The sequence below is a fragment of the Mustela lutreola genome, chromosome 8, assembly GCF_030435805.1.
Source record: "Mustela lutreola isolate mMusLut2 chromosome 8, mMusLut2.pri, whole genome shotgun sequence".
In the NCBI taxonomy this organism is placed as follows: Eukaryota; Metazoa; Chordata; class Mammalia; order Carnivora; family Mustelidae; genus Mustela; species Mustela lutreola.
Window position 1 is genome coordinate 3,394,618 of NC_081297.1, and position 7,687 is coordinate 3,402,304.

Consider the following 7,687-nt stretch of genomic DNA (forward strand, 5'->3'; position numbering starts at 1 on the left):
ACACCGTCCTCCAGACTGCTGCTCATTTCCCGAAGTCTTTTTTTTTTTTTTAATATTTTATTTATTTATTTGACAGACAGAGATCACAAGTAGGCAGAGAGGCAGGCAGAGAGAGGAGGAAGCAGGCTCCCTGCTGAGCAGAGAGGCCGACGTGGGGCTCGATCCCAGGACCCTGAGACCATGACCTGAGCTGAAGGCAGAGGCTTTAACCCACTGAGGCACCCAGGCGCCCCCCGAAGTCTTTTCATTGTGAAGTTTTCCTTTCGTGGAGTTCTTATCTACACGTTCTCCTGAAGATACCCGCCTGTCCTGCCTCTTCCGTTTACGACACATCAGGGAAGAGGCATCTTCTGAGAACCTTCAGCATCATTCTCATTCCCTACCCTCCTGTCCTTCAGATGAAATATTCTGAGTTTGTCCATTTCTCTACATGGAATTTTGTCCCAGACTCTGGCAATTCTGGTCTCTGGATCCATTTGAAGTACTTTTCTGAACCCACGGCTTCCACATTAGAACCCAAGGCCACGAAGACTTCACCAGCCACGGCCTAGAAATAACTTCAATATGAGGATAAAACAGTGAGTGTAGCACATTGAAAGGATAATCTTTTTATCTGTCACTTTTTCTGCCCACGTCACCATGGATTATGTTCATTTACAGACTTCCTAGTAGTTCTCCTACAAATTTTTTAGGTCAAAAACAATTTTCTTACAAAAATTAAGCATTGAAATTAACAATTTTAAGTGCTCTATATTGAATTTCACCTTCAAAAAAAGGAATCACTGGGATGCCTGGGTGGCTCAGTGGGTTAAGCAGCTGCCTTCGGCTCAGGTCATGATCCCAGCATCCTGGGATCGAGTCCCACATCGGGCTCCTTGCTTGGCAGGGAGCCTGCTTCTCCCTCTGCCTCTGCTGCCTCTGTCTGCCTGCGCTCACTCTCTCCCCCTCTCTCTCTCTGACATATAAATTAAAAAAAAAAATTAAAAAAAAAAAAAGGAATCATTGCCTCAACTAATAAAACTAACTTAAAAAATGTGCTTCCCTCCCCAGGTACCTTTTCCTATCTAGCTGGAAAAGAATGATGATGGACTGTGAGGGTAGGCAATCAGACATCCTTTTTGAAAGTTTTGGTTATTTTACTGTTAAAAAAAATTCTATTTTTCTTCAGTGCTCAACCAACTTTACATCCTCTAGATCTGTATCGCTGTGATATTAGGACATGCAACTTAAAAAATTAAGATCTAGGTAGACATAGCAATTTCCCGATTGCAGCCCGATGAACTTTTAAATGTCACATACATTTCTAGCTTTGTCCCTATTTTTTTTTTATTTTTAAAAGATTTTATTTATTTACTTGACAGAGAGAGAGAGATCACAAGTAGGCAGAGGTGGGCAGAGAGAGAGGCAGAAGCAGGCTCCCTGCTGAGCAGAGAGCCCGATGTGGGACTCGATCCCAGGACCCTGAGATCGTGACCTGCGCTGAAGGCAGAGGCTAAGCCCCCTGAGCCACCCAGGTGCCCCTACCTTTGTCCCTATTAACTTATTAACCTGGGTCCCATGCACTGCCCAGGCTGTGTGGGGGGTTGCCTCTGGGCAGGGGCGCTGCTTCTCTCTTACTACACATGTGCCTCCTTGGCTGTGGCTTCGGATACAGGCGGTCTGCCCGGTCTAGAATCAGGTCCTTCGGACCTATCCTCGGAAGACCAATAGTAGCCTGATGCCAGCTCATAGTGCCACGTCCCCCTCCTTACTTCAGCCGGTCACCCAGACCTTGTGTCCACTCCCATCATCACAAGGAGAAGCACAGTGAGTGCCGGACAAGAAGATATTTTGAGAGAGACAGAGAAACACAACATCCACATCACTGTTACTTAGTTTATTGGTATCTTTGCTTTATTTTATGATTAGTTATTGTTACTTCCGTAGTGTATAAATTAAACTTTATCATAAGCATGCATATATAGGAAACAGCATAGTATATAAAAGGTTCGGTACTATCTATGATTTTAGGCATCCACTGATGCTCTTGGGACATATTCTTTGTGGATGAGGGGTATTACGTCTTAAAGTCCCTTATTAATTCTTAACAATAAGCCTGATGGTGGGTATTCAGGAGGGCATGTATTGCATGGAGCTCTGGGTGTGGTGCATAAACAATAATTCTGGAACACTGAAAAGAAATAAAATAAAATGAAATGGAAAAAAATAAGTAAATGAACAAAGAAAGAAAGTCACTCATTAATTATTGACAACAGAGTCATCCGCTCACCCTTCATAGCCATGTCCCTAGGCTAGCACAAGCCACCTCATTTCTGCCCTGGAGTATGTCAGTGGTGATGAAATTAATTAAGAGATTTTCTCTGGGGTTTTAACTGCTTTGTCTGTTAGGGAAGGATGGCAGTGGATGAAATCACTGAGAAAGCTGACCTCAGTGGGCTGTGGGCTGGTGCCTAAGACCAGAGAAGCACTGCGGTCAGGGTTGTAGACAGAATGTGATGTGGCGACGGTTCATTTGTGCTTCCCCATTTCCCCATTCAAGACATTTCCTTCAGGCTCAAAAGATGATGTTAATGTTGCAGAGAAATGCCCCCCCCCCCACACCGGGGGCCCCTAAATGGGCCCTTCCCATCAATGAAGTGCTCTCATCCAGTGACCCACCTCATCGCGGCCCGCTTTCTGCAGAAAGGATGGTAAAATCCCACAGGCATCATATCCAATTTAGCGAGTACGTTCCGCACTTTGATGAATTTCAGTCATTGAAGCTGAGTAAGGAGGAACGTATTTTAGGCAGTGGGACTTTGAAAGTAGCATGTTTTAAAATTATTTTGACAGTTGTTAACTTTTCCGAGCATAGTCTTCCAAGTAACAGGTTATTTGAGTAAGGTGGAGGAATATGGAAAATGAATACATTAAATTTGGTAAGACCCCCTATACTACACAAACTGTAAGTGGAGCCTGTTACCAGTCTTAGCACTTCTGGATTGAGAAACCAGGAGAGAAAGAGGTCAGGCCGTACGGCTTGATATTCAGCTTGACGCGTTGTGCTCCAGCAGAAAAAAAAGTGGATGTCCTTGGGACACACTGGTTTTGCCATCAATACTTCATTTGTGTTGGGGGAAACAAACACTGATCTAGGGAAACTGTAGAGTAAGTAATATGGAGTAACTCATACTTAAAATATTAAAATAAGCATGAAACTCCAAATAGACCCACGGTGATCATTCCATTATCTCACCATCTAAGTGCAGGGCACTGAAATGTGTTCCCCAAAAGATGTGTTTGGGCCCTGACCCATAGCAGCTGGGAACATGACCTTATTTGGAAATGGGGTCTTTGTAGTTGTAAGCAGGTGAACACAAGGTCATAGTGGTGTAGAGTGGGCCATAGTCCAATGTAACTCGTAAATAAAGGTGAGCTCTGGACACAGGTCCAGGTGTAGGCAAAGAGCCAGAGACTACAGCAATGTGGCTTCAAGCAGAGGAAATCCAGGGATTGCCGACACCCCTGGGAAAGGAAAGGAGCTGGAACAGTTGCCTTCTCAAAGCCTCCAAAGGAATCAACCCTGCCGAAGCCTTGATTTCAGATTGCTAGACTCCAGAACCGAGAGAGAACAATTCTTCTGTTGTTTTAGGCCACTCTGTCTTTGGTAATTTGTTATGCAAGAAACGAATCACACAGTAGACGTTGACTTACTGATATGGAGACCGGGCTCTTCCCATAGGGCTCAGGGTTCAGAGGTCCTTTGGCTACAATCACACCACACCTACATCAGAGTTCTGTGTGAGGCAGACATCTTTCCACACAAAATGGAAATAAAAATATGCAGGTACCTTACAGTATGTGTTAAATTTAACCATCTACAATTAAAGCCATTTTATAAATCAAATGAAGCTGACAAGTCCCAACTCCTACTGTAAGTTGCACACTGTGCTCACACAGTCCACCATGGGGAAATGAAATGTCACTGAATATTGTATACCTGTTGGTCCGAGCCCAGTACATCAGTTCCCATACCCCTAGGACCATTCTTGTTGGTAAGGTGAAGCAAAGTCATTCACTATATTGGAACTAATTTGGGGGGGTGGTCTCATTTCCCCAATATTAACAAAATAGTGTTAATATTTTGTTATTTTTGTCTCATTTCCCCAATATTAACAAACATGAAGTTTCTCTTACACTATCTGTATCCCTTTTTCCACCCCTTCCTTGGCCATCCCAACAGCAGAGTGTTGGGGTAAGAGGGACCTTCGTGTTGCTTGGATGCCCGGGAGGGAGGAAGCGGGGTGTATGTAGGCTGAGGGATTGGGGGTCCTGGAGATTGAAGGGAAAAGAGGTCATGTGTGCACGTGGGACATTGGACATTGAGAAAACAAGGGAGAGACCGGACCAATGAGCAAATGTATTAAGGATAACAGGTACCATTGTTTTCAAGGTCAGAGGAGGGAATTACCACCAAGAAAAGAGAAAAGGCTAAAAAAGTCTTGAAGCGTTGGGCTGGAATTGCAGACACAGGTATGAATTCTTTTCCTTCTTTGAAAGATTTGTTTATGTATTTGAGAGAGAGAAAGAGAGTGACTGGAAGATGGGGCAGCAGGATAGGGAGAGAGAGTCTCAAGCAGACTCCTGCTGAGTGTGTATCCCAGGGCAGGGCTCGGTATCGGGACCCTGAGCTCACCACCTGAGCTGAAACCAAGAGTCAGATGCTCAGTGGACTGAGCCATCCAGGCATCTCTGAACTCATTTTTTTAAATTGCATAACATGAGTAGAAAAAAGCATGGCTACACATGTACCAGTGTGTACCTATGTGTGTGTACGTACATGTACATATTCCCTGCTTCCATTGGTGTAATCTGTAAACACACCTGACATTCGGATGTCAGCTTCTCCTAGCCATCTTCCAATGAGGGGGCGGGACTCCTTGGATAAGAGGCGGATTCCAGGGCTGAGGGAGGGAGGTGGACTTAGGATAACTTACTCCAGGACGAACGGCTTCCAAGGATGGGAAGGGTGCAAGAGCCAACTTGAAGGGGCTTAACAGGGTTAAATTCAGGACAATTTAAGCATTGAAAAATCTATGATAATGCGTTTCGATTCACGGAATAAAACAGAAACACATGAATAAACAAACAACAAATGAATATAAGAAGTAAATAGATAATACACGAGGAAGGAAAGCTTCTCCTTATGATAAAAATCCCAACCAGTGAATGCAGAAGGACGGAGGGAAATAGGAAATGACCATTTGGCCACCAGCACCGTGGCTGTTGGTACCAGCAGGAGATGTCCGCGGATGCCAGAGCCATGGAGTGGGGTTTCTGTAAGAAATAAGGCATTAGCTCAACAGTCTCCTCGGATAATGTACATTAATTTCAAAGAGAAAGGGGTGACTTTATGCTTAAGAGGCACAGCAGACAAGGTGACCCGGGCTAACACGTCCACTGGTGGAAGGAGGTGACATATGTGCCTCTTCATGGGGGCACACTGAGAAGAGCATTCAGACCCTCCTGCCACTGTGGGCCCTGAGGGGACACAGAAAAACTTCAGATGGCCCCTGACCATGGTCCCCTTAAATGTATCAAGGTTAACACAGGGACAATTCAAAAAGCTCTTTGAGGTTGAAGGAGATTGAACCACAGGATCCTGAATGCAGGGTGAGATTCTGGATCCTGAGCCTGGGAAAAGCAGAGGGGCGTTGCTGGGAATTGGGTGGAAGTGTGCTTGGGTGTGAAGCATTGCATCAGCGTTGGTTTCCTGATGCGGAGTCTTATCCGTTGATGGTATATGATTGTTTCCCTGTTAGTTTGTGAGATACAAAGTAAAATTCTGCAAAGTCTGCTACAACGAGTCTTAAAAGGTAAATCCTTAGTACACTTTCTTTATCTCCATCTCTGCAGCCTGCTCACAGATGATTCTGGAAGAGACCCGATAATGGTGAGTGTGTGTGTGTGTGTGTGGATAGAGATAAAGACAGGATATGGGGCAGGGAGGTCTCAGAACAAACGTGGTAAAACGCTAACAGCTGAGGAATTGGGGAGAAGGAATCACGGGGATGTGGAGATCCTTGGTGCTAATTTTAAATTCATCTGTAAGTTAAAATGTGTTTCAGGAGAAAGTGTGGGGATGGAGAATATAATTAATTTCTTCAAAATGGAATGGCAAGTCTGGTGAAATTCTAGACTGACCTAACCAGTGTTAGAAATGTCCACTGATCCAGACTCATGTGCTTTCTTATGAGGCACAGGCAGGAAGGAGGAAGTAAAGCAACCAGAAGCAAGAGAAAAAATAAAGCCATTAAATAAGCATCCGTTTTGTCACCTAGACCTCCTTATGAGCGGTGATCCCATTACGTTCAGTGTCGACTCCTATCTGTTACAGGGACGCTACTCCTCAGTGAGCCAATATTGAAGCTGAATTTCTGAGAACCAGGTTATTGTCGAGGCAAAATGAACAGATTTTTACAGAAAAGACTAACATCCTACAGGGTAAAAGAAATGCTGATGACTACATTGCATCTTGAGGAAATTATATTCTAACATAAATGCAACAATTTCAAATTTTCAGGATGTCATTAAGAGAAGAAATGGCTGCTCTCTTCTTATTTGTTCAAGAACTCATTTGAATCACTCATATCCTGTGGAGAAGAGCAAACCTCAACCTTCAAATCCGTCGAACTGACGTGCAACAAAATCACACTTCCAGCCAACAAGGAGTCAGTCGCCTTTTCCCCTCCAGGTCCTCCGTGTCACAAGCGCAGCCACCACCCGCCCCACACCTGCACACAGCACGCTACCGGAAGGGACCCAGGAGGTGAGGCATGACATGGTGGTGAGTTCCTGGTGTGTTCTCCAGGTTTCCAGAGGCCAGAAGGAAGGGCCCCTGCATCCTTCAGTTCCGCAGATGTGACTGGGACACTGGGACATGTGAATTCTCTACTCCGTGCAATACACTTCGTGAATACGGAAGGGGGCATGGGGGCAGACCTTCCAAACTCAGAAACCACCACCAAGAAACCTACCTGAAGGGAATGGTAGAGGAATTTCCCCATGGGGAGAGGAAATGGGAGACGAAAACACGGAACTTCAGGAAGGAAAAAAAGAGCGTTGGAATGGGTAAAAACAGCCATAGAAATACAACAGAAATATAAGTAGCCAAGTAATATAAGTAAATGCAATGAGCTACCTTCTTCATGAGTTTCACGAGTCATTTTTGAGAGGTGGAAGCACACATTACAGCCCTCGGTATTTGTGTATGAAGAGGAGAGACTCAGGACGCATATTTAAACCACAGGGAGATCAAGGGAGTCAGGTGTCTCCACGTCTATCCAAGTGCAAAATGTTGATACCAGTAACCTCTGTTAGTCCAATGAGGTCTTGAAACACCAAACACACTAAAAAATTATTCAAGGTGATATACTCAGAGCACCATAAACTAAGCAAAATGGGATCTCAATCTTTCATATTTCTGATCTCTTAAAGATTTTTCATTAAAATACGTTGTTGAGAAGAATGAGTGTGTTTGATGCCTAGCAAACGAGAAAACCAGAGAAGACTGGCAGGGAGAGTGGAGACGGGGAGGAGAGAGACAGAGACAGAGACAGAGACAGAGACAGAGGGAGGGCAGACTTACTCTGTATTTCGACATGGGGTTGAAAGAAAGAAGTAGGATCATAAAAACACCATCAGAAGC

At 44.5% G+C, this 7,687-nt stretch overlaps 1 long non-coding RNA gene across 1 annotated transcript; it reads left to right on the plus strand.

Annotated features, from left to right (window-relative positions):
- Window positions 1-4,444: 4,444 nt before the first annotated feature.
- LOC131839860 (uncharacterized) lies at window positions 4,445-7,184 on the plus strand. Its single transcript, XR_009357052.1, has 3 exons — window positions 4,445-4,512; window positions 5,896-5,932; window positions 6,563-7,184. It is a non-coding gene; the product is annotated as an uncharacterized LOC131839860 (long non-coding RNA).
- Window positions 7,185-7,687: the final 503 nt, after the last annotated feature.